Source organism: Vicugna pacos, chromosome 2 (assembly GCF_048564905.1).
Source record: "Vicugna pacos chromosome 2, VicPac4, whole genome shotgun sequence".
Taxonomy (NCBI): domain Eukaryota; kingdom Metazoa; phylum Chordata; class Mammalia; order Artiodactyla; family Camelidae; genus Vicugna; species Vicugna pacos.
In genome coordinates, this window is record NC_132988.1 from 78,766,370 (window position 1) to 78,775,909 (window position 9,540).

The 9,540-nt window shown below is 47.2% G+C and overlaps 1 long non-coding RNA gene across 1 annotated transcript; it reads left to right on the forward strand.

Moving 5' to 3' along the window:
• The first annotated feature begins 1,026 nt into the window (after window positions 1–1,026).
• Window positions 1,027–9,540, forward strand: LOC140700268 (uncharacterized). Its single transcript, XR_012078648.1, has 3 exons — window positions 1,027–1,105; window positions 3,213–3,365; window positions 9,411–9,540. It is a non-coding gene; the product is annotated as an uncharacterized lncRNA (long non-coding RNA).

A 9,540-nucleotide genomic window follows, 5' to 3' on the forward strand; every position in this document is an offset into this window, starting at 1 on the left:
CCCGCAGTGCGCCGCCGCCGCGCCGCGCCCTGCCATCCGCACCCAGCCGGCGCGCTCGGCGACAGGGGTGCGCGCGCAAACCTTTCTCTGGAGCGAACGTGGAGGGTGGAGGAAAGGGCCCCATACGAGCCTAGTGGGGGTGGGGAAAGAATAAAGGTCAGAGGTGGGTGCGGCAGGGCGTGAGAGGCCGCGGCACGCCCTAGCGGTGCCCTTCCGCGAGGGGCATCTTCGATCTCGATAATCCTTCACGGCCGTCAGGGGCCCCTCTTCCCTGGCGCCGCGCCGGAGTGTGGTACGTCCCTGCCGCGCAACACCCGCCGCCTCGGCTTTCAGCCTCTACCCGAACAGATGTTTTCGTCCCTCGAGGAGATTTGTAACTGATGTTCGGGACAGCTGGTGGACGGCGCTGGCAACCTGTGTCTGTTCTAGAACATACCTGGTGGGAGCTGCAGGGAAGAGGGGAGAGGCAGTATTGAGGGGAGAATCGGTAGGGGAAGATCAGGAGTGTGTGTGAGAGAGAATTTTGTACACACCTGCGCACATACTTCTCTAAATATATCATTTAATAGCGTTTTTTAAATGGTGAAGTCCAGCATGGCTGCGGTGGCCTTAACGGTTTCCTCGTGATAAGCAAGTAAGGAGAAAAGACAGGAAACGCGGAAGCGAGCGTGGTGCGCCTAGAAGGTCTGTGTGCAGGAGCTCAGGGAAGAGGGCCCGCCACAAATTGCACACCTGACGTCTACTGCCCCCGCACTGCAGCTCCGCGACCTGGGGAGGCCCAGAAGGGGGACCATTCCCCAGGCAGGCGGCAGCGAAGGCGCGGTGCGCGGACCACGCCAGAGGCGCAGACTAACCCGGGACCGAGAGGAGCGCGGCCACCACGCCCGGAACGCGCACGGACGTCGGGGCCCTCGCCATGCCTGCAGGGGGCGCGCTCGGCCTCCGTGGGCCCAGCCCCCGCCGGGATCCCGAGCGCCTGAACAGCCCGCCCAGCCTACAGGGGGCGCGCCCGGGCCGCAGCGCCTACTTGGGGCTGCCAGGCTCGGGCTAAAACTCCTACTGGTGGAAAAGAAAGGAGAGTGGACCGTGCTCGGCTCTGCCCTTGGTATCTGGTTTTAATTCCTCTGCGAAGCCGCGCTGTCAAGTGTGTGGGGAGGAGGGGGTCGGTTTGCGAGAGGATCAGTTCTGGGGAGGGCGTTATCAAAGGAAGATAGTACCGCGGGGCTCGGTACTATCGGTGGGCCCCCATCTGGTCGGTCGCGAGCCCTGTCGTTTCAGTGGGAAGCTGTCCCACAGAAAGGAGCCCGACTGGTTGCGCACACGCGGCAACGGGAAGCGGAGCCCCCAGGCCCCCGCAGGACTGCCCAGCGGCGGGGCCTGCTACAGGCCCGGGGTTGGCTCCTGCCCCCGGCTCAAGCGAACTGGGGCCAGGTGTGGCGCGACCAACGTCCTGAATCCCAAACACACTTCGTTTGGCTGGGCTGTCAGTAAGGAACTTGCCAAAAGGCAGAACCGGGACCAGAGAGAGAAACCTGGTGCCTGCCACTGCCGGACTCTGTAGAATTTCCTGGGCCTTGTCACCTCTGAAAGTAGAGAACATGGTAGCGAGAGTCTGGTGATGTGCGGAGATGAGTACCCTGAGACCCGCTGTCCAGTGACTGGATTTTAGCTCATTGCATATCTTGGGAGGGTCTCAGAGGAGAGTACGAGAAGGGGGGGTCTATAAAGTAAGGGACAGCCTGATGACGGAAGGCTGCGGCCACAGGCGCCCTTTCCCGCTCTAGGGGGGCCTGAAGGGGTCCGGAACCTGCAGCACCTGTCCCTGAGGGTAAGCGCCCGAGCTTCCTGGGACGGTGGGATGTGCGATGCAGGTGTCCACAGAGGCGCCGCCCCCTGGGCTTAAAGCCAGTCAGGAAGCAAACTAGAGAAGCAAACCCATCCAGTGAGCTCTACCTGCCTCAATCCCCGTGTCATGCACGCAGCAGGTACCGCCACTGGCCTCCCCCACCAGACATTCTCGTGCACGCTTGCCCCTCTTTGCAGCCCTGGGCTCAAGGACCCACAGGGTGCAAGTTAGAGAGACAAGAGATGACGCAGCTCGAGCTATATATAGGATTTCTCAGTGGAGAATCCCTTTTAGAGCAAATAGAATGAGGCAAACTGTTTTTTAAATTGTCTTTCATTTAATCAGGATGAATTCCAATTTGCCTCCTTCAGAACTTTATGATTCAAAGGGAACCTCAGCCCCTGCAAACTTACCAATTTTTGTTTCCAGGCCCTTTTTGAACTAGAAGGACTTCTGAGACTTCCTGGCCTTCAAGCCCTGTCATCACCTGAACAGAAAGTTCTGGGAGGCCTAGGCCAGGCACAACCTCCCAGGCTTTGGGGGGATTATTTCAGGCCCTGCCTGTAGGTGGGACACAAAGAACATGCCAAACTTTTCCTTTAGAAAGGAGCATTTGTCCCATTCCGGAAAACCTTCCCACACCAGATACAGCCCTTTTCCCCTGGGGAGTCCGTGTCCCTCATTCTCTGCTCTTATACAGTCCCTGTCCTTTAAAGAGAGCCTCACGGTGCCAATTCAGGTAAAAGGTACGATCCAGGAAACAGAGCCTTAAAAGGAAAGCGACTTTTCTGCCCAGCGGAATAGGACCAGGTCAAATAGAGAGCCCCAACTTAGGCTGTGGAGCTGAGACTCACAGACCACACCACCACCCCCCGGGTAAGGATCTCCCCGATTTGGGGGGAGTGAAGGCACCACACAAAGGGCTTTTCAAGGCTTGCCCGTGCAGCTAGGAGACAGTGGGGTGGCTGTCATCAATATAGAAAAGGTACTGAAGAAAAGTTGTTGAATGATGAAGCCATTATAAGTGGAAGAATTCATATCCACTTGGGAAGATGGGTATAAGGAACTGTGGGGGGTGGGAGATAGTTCTAGTTTCATCGTTTTGTTTAAGAGACCTGAGGTCTGGACTTATTTATCCCTCATCTTCCTTAGATCCTAGATTCATGACCCTCTCTTCAGAAAAAAAAAAAATTTAAACCTTCCCCTTGGAAATAGAAGGGATCATTGGCTGTTGGCTTTCAATACAGAAGTTAACTGGGTCGGGGGCATGTGGAGGGAATACCAGGAGCTCCTAAATTCCCTCTTCTAGAAGAAAGGAAAGGAAGTGGACTAAAGAAAACAGCTTAATTGTAACCTTGACCAACAGGTCAAGAGGAAGTTGACTTCAAACCCACCACCACCTGCCTGCAGCAAGATCTCCTTCACAGGCTGCTCACACCTCTCACAGCCTCTCCAAGGATCAGTTCACCACAAAGAGGTCTCTGAAGATGCAAAGTTCTCCACTATCCAGGCACTTCAGGTACTGGGAATAGCATGACAGAGATGGAAGGGGACCAAGAGTAGTGCTTCCAAGTCTTAGAGAGCCAGAATCCTCTAACAGCAGGAAACCCCAGTTAAATCATATAGGAGTTTGTTGTATTAATTTATATCTTCACAGATTTTTGTCCCAAAGAAAATATTGCTGGAAAACTAAGTTAGGTATTGCAGACTCTCTGATGGAATCAGTGAACGAGACATGCATTTCAGCTGCAAAGAGTATTTTAAATGGCCAATAAGTGCTCTGCTTATTTATTGTTTTATGCATAATTATAACCCACGTGCCTTGGAGAGTGACATTCATTACTACAAACGATTATGCTGAAGATTTTATTTCAAAACTATTTTAAAGTAACTGTATAATACCTTTACTTGATCTTCCATTTTATCACATAAAAATCTTTACATTGAATTCACCCATTTGCCACTTAAACTCTTCACACGTATTTTTACAGCAGCTTGTCGGATGTTTACATAAATACTCAAAGCTAAATGAGATTCCCAATAGCTTGGAGATCAGTTCTCTGCCTCCAGGCAGGGAGATGGGAGAAGGTTACATTAAAGGTCTGTCATTTTCTTTAAGACCTTCAAGGAAGTGCAAAGTTCCCTGTGGCTTAATTGGTGTGTCTGTGTGTGGGTGGGTGGGTGGGTGCACACACGTGTACGTACATTCAAGAAATATTCCTTGAAAACCCCCCATGTGCCAGGCACTGTGCTGGGGATACAACAGTAAACAAGAAGCACCTAAGCCTGTGCCCTTGCAGTCTGACTATTCTGTGTTTTAATTTTCCAAGAGATAGTGCAGTTGTGGCTCTGTCCAAACTGTCACCCACTCTGGCCTTTCAAGTCTCTTTGAGGCACATTCTTCCCCTGGGTGAAATACCAGAACACTATACTGTAAAGTAGAAGAAGGAGGGGGAGAGGGAAGAGGAAGGGGAAGAAGAGGAGACAGGGAGGGAAGGAGGCAGGAAAGCAGACAAGCAGACTGGACACCATGATCCTTCTCGGTAGAGCGTGGATCCCTGGCTGACACAGTCACCTTAAGTGTGCCAAGAGCAAAGTCCCTTGAAATCATCCACTTCTGCCTTACTCTCTGTATCAAGGGGGTTGATGACAATGTGCTGATTTCATACTTGCCTTTGCAGTCCCTTTCCTCTTTGTAATTACCTTTATCAGAATACCTAGGCTGGCACCAGGCTGGCTTCTTAGCCAAAGGCATAAAGCCCTAGTCTTCAACTGTACTTGCAGTTCTTACTGTTAGCCTGGTGGACTGACTTCTCTGCTTCTGCTGTGTTGGAAGGGATGTACCAGAGTACAGTCGGGCAGAGAAGAGGAACTCTCTGCCCATCAACTTCAATTGGCAAGTAACGCCCAAGCTCACTCTGGAAGGAGCAAGGTCTTACAGGAACTTTTCTCTTAATCAAGAATCAGCGCTACTGACTTTGGGGGGCCTTCCTTTATTTTTCTAGGGATGTGCTGCCTCCCATCCTCCCTTCATCCCAAGTAACCAATAACAGCTTCAGTGCCCATCACTTATTCCCTCTGTCTCCTGCCTTCTGGCCCCCTTGACTGTCTCGGGAAGTGAGTTGTGTCCCCAGTTCTCAAAAGAAAGGGGGAATTCCAAACCCTTGGTCCTAACTCAAAACTCAGGGTCCCTTCTCTCCTTTGTACCTTTTTTTCTTTCCCTGAGCTTTTTCCCCCTAAAGAAAATCTTTCTCAGCATCCAATCAGCCAGAGTAAAGATGAAAGTGTATTTGTGGCCATGTTAGTGAGATAAATAGTACTTGACTGTGAAACCAGATCCAGGTTCTTTCCATGTCTGAGGTTCCTTCACTTGAAACGATAGTATGACCCAGTTAGCCAGCCTATACAACCATATTATAGGATGCAGTCTTCCCTTCTCACATTTATTTATGTGCCACTTTATATTTATAAAGCCCTTTTGCTTTTGAGTTTCACAACTTTGTGAGGCAGTAATTATCATTAAGATAATTTTATAGGTGAGGAAACAGAACCTTACCAAAGTTAAGTGACTTTTCTGGGGTCAGGTTACCAGCAAGAAATGGAAACCACCACTAGGGCTCACAGATTTTGACCCTGATGCAGTTACCCAGTGCTTCTTTCACAACATGTGAGGTCATTCTGGTGGCATTTTCAAATGAGTTTTAAGTAATCATAAAAGGTGCCTTCCTCCAGAGTCTTTACCTTAAAAACACTAGTCTGTGTCCAAAGTACAGAGATAGATCTGTTAGATACTGTATTAGTTATCTATGCTACATAACAAATTACCCCCAGATGTATTGCCTTAAAACAATAAACATTGATTATCTCATGCATTTGCTGTAGTTCAGGAATCTTGGAAAGCTTAGATGAGTGATTCGGCTTCAGAGTGTCTCATAAGGTCGCAGTCAACTTGTTGGCCAAGTCTGCCAACAGTTTGAATGGGGCTGGAGGATCTGTTTCCAGAGTTCATTTACATTTCTTGCAAATTAGGACTGATTGTTGGCAGAGGCTTCAGCTTCTCACCAAACAGACCTCCCCACAGGGCTGCTTGAGTGTCCTCACAACATGGCAGCTGACTTCCCTCAGGGTGAGTGATTCAAGAGGAAGAGCACAGAGGAAGCCACAGTACCTTTTATGACCCAACCATGCACCATCACTTCTGCTGCATTTTATTCATCAGAGTCACTAAATACAACCACACTCAAGAAGAGGGGCATTGGGCTCCATCTTTTAAAAGAAGAAAAAGTATTTGAAAACCACCACAAGTAATTAGGCTTTAAGTTTCACATAAAAGAAAATATCCCTTGCTCCTACTTCTCTTTTCACTTTCACTTTTCATAACCTTTCCTCAGTTAAATAGTTATCCTGCACAAGAGACGAGGGCCTGAGCTAGGGACAGCCTGAGACTGGGCCTTTCATGATGATGATGGTGATGGCTGAGATGTCCATATCGTACTAGGCCAGGCACTGTTCTAAGAATTTCATATATATATATATATATGAAATCATCTAATTCTCCTAGCCACCCTATGAAATAGATGCAATTCTTATCTCCATTTTACAGATGATAAGACTGAGGCACAGAAAGGTAGAATCATTTGACCGAGACAAACAACCAAAGAGTGATATAGACCAAATCATCTGGCTCTGCCATCCTGCTCTCAGCTATTGTGTGCTCTCCTCATTATGACAAAGATGAAAGATTTCTAGACCCTCTCATTCACTTGGGGCCATTTGAATTTGGGAGAAAAGTAGACAAATCTTTACAGACCACATGGAGAGCACAGAGAGGGAAGAAGAAAAGTCCAGGATAGAAAACAAATGTTTACAGAATTCTTTTTAAGAGCTGAGGCATAGCATCAAGCACAAGGCTCCACGCTGCAGACGATGACTAGAGAATTACAACCATGAATGTATCTTCATCCAAACTCGCCCTTATTATTCAAAGTACACTACGACAGAAGCCCTGGATGGGGCTTCTACTTCAGAATTCTCACCGGGCTCCGGGAGATATTAAATACCAGAGACATTATGCTCTGCTTTTTCAAGTGTGGTGTTCAATGGAAATGCATGGTCCAGGCCAGAAGACAAATGACACACATCTAGACATTTCATCTTGGAGGTAGACAATCTTTGGATCAAAGAAGAAGACTGGAGAGTTTGTGGAACAAGCCCAGGCCAATCTACAGAATGCTGAAGGCTAAACTTGGGGAAATATCCCAGCCCTTTTGTCATCACACCCACACCATCTGTCTGCCCCCCAGTTAAGCTGTGTGTTAATAGATGCGGGGTTTATAGTATTGTGTTTTCTCCAGATCCTAAAATGAGCTACATTAGGGAGAATGTATTTCTCCATGAAGCTGAGTCTAAATGCTATAGAACAAAATACACACTTTCATGCCAGAAAAGGAAGGAACTGTAGTGTAGTGAGGAACTGGGTTTTTTTTTAAAAAGTCATCCTGAGGAAAGGAGATGTATCTGTGTGGGAAGAGGGAGCAAATTTAGTGTAGAGATATCTGCTTAGATTAGCCTAAAATAGAGTTTATAGATGAAATCTACCACTTACCTCTGTTGGTATTACACAGTCCTATTGTCGATGATTAACAAAAGAGTCCCTGTCTCTTTCAAGCTGCTCAGTGCTAGGAGTTCCCAAGTGGAATTTCACCTCTCCTCTGTGTCTGTGTGTGTGTGTGCACGTGCGCTTGCGCTAATGACCAGCTTAAAGGACAAGACAGTGCAGATCTACCCAGGGTGATGCTGGTCTAATAACATATTCATGAACATGACATTAGGCTCCAAAAGTTTTCAAAGGCACCCTCAGTCTCTGTTCCCTAGAATTTCCAAGAACTGCTGGCCTCCTGTCCAGACTGCCTCCACACAGGGTGGTGAGGGATGCAAATCTTCTCAGAGAAGAATGAACAATGTTTGGTTCCATCCCTTCCCATCGTCTCCCAAGTAGGGAAAGGAAAAGTGAATTACAGTGCCCACAAGCTTGGGAAGTCGCTCAGTAAACCACAGCTTCTGGGAGAGAAGGTGTAAGAGATTTAAGATACAGAATCCTCTGAATGTTAACCAAAGAGAAAGCTAATTAGTGAGGAGAACTGAATTTGGACTTTGAGGGCTGGGAAAATAACTGAGGAGCTTCAAATTTTGAATGCTGCTGGGACACCTGAGAGACATGTACAGGACCCTTCCTTTCCACTGTATCCTTCACCCAGCCTCATTGACTTTCCCTTTACAGCAAAAGACACACACACACACACACACCATAAAACAAAAAAGGGAAAGCAGGTTTATCTTCCTTTCACCACCCACAAAAAACCCTTGTTTTTCTCATTTTGTTTTCCATGTTAACACTTTGTTGCCTGTAAGCCTTTTTAAAAGCAGAGGTTGAGTGGGGGTGGGGGAAATGGGTGATGGCAGTCAAAAGGTAGGAAACAGCCAGGGATGTAATGTATAGCCTGGCAACTATGGTTAACCATATTGTGTTGTACATTTAAAAGTTGCTAAGAGAGTAAATCTTAAAAGTTTTCATCATAAGAAAAAAAAATTCTAACTATATGAGGTGATGGATGTTAATTAGATTTATTGTGATCATTTTGCAATGTATACATATATCAAATCACTATGTTGTAGATCTTAAACTTATACAATGTTATTTGTCAATTGTATCTCAATAAAACTGGGAAATAAAAAAAATAAAGCACTGGTCTATCAGGCCCCTTGCTGTTACTTTTTGTTTTAAAATCATGACCCCTTTAGCTGTAATGACTAATTGACAGGCTTAATCAGATGCTTGGGGCTGGTTAATGCCATAAAATTTTTGAGCCAAGATGAAAAATAATTGTTACTCTCCCTTGCTTGAGCTGCAGAGCATTTCCCTCAGCTTCCCCACCATGCTAACTCTTAGGAAAAACATTCCTGTTGCACACACATGGAACTAAACCAAACCAACCAGGATAAAGGACGCCTAAGTAAGATCCCCACCCCCCACTTCCTCCTCATTCCCAGTTTTATGGGGCCAGTTGCAAATAGTGGCCAGCTGGAATCTTGGGTGGAAGTAAATTAACTGGAAACCTCCAGTCACTGCTGCAGTCCCCTGGAATAAAGGAACGCATGGCAATGCAGCGCGGCCCCAGAGCCCCCCCAGAGCCCACCTCTGGCTGCTGCCCACGCAACTCAGAGCACTTCAGTGCACAGGCTGGCAAGCACGCAGACTGTCTGCCCTCGGCATATTTGCCTGTAGGATGGAGGCCAGGACACCAGCTTTCACACTTCTCAGATGCTCTAAATGTAAAGGGCTCAGAGAGAATGCTTCCTAAAGAAACAGGAAGAGGTGACTCTCCACATATCTAACTTGGAATAAATACTACAATCCTATTTGCTTCTTGAGAAAAAGCTTCAGTCTTAGTTCCAAGTTTCCTATGAGTGATGCTACTATATTACTACTACTACTGGTATAGTAGTTTTTATTATATTATAGGAATAGCATTTCTAATTACCTTGTGAATTTTTGTTTTCTTAGGAAGAAGGAATAAATAAGAAGTTGCTTGGCTTTTCAAGACAGAAGAGGGACAACGAAGGTAAAAATAAAGTAGATAAGAGACTTTCATTTGTTGCAAATTGACAAATAATAAAGTGGAGCTTTAGGATAA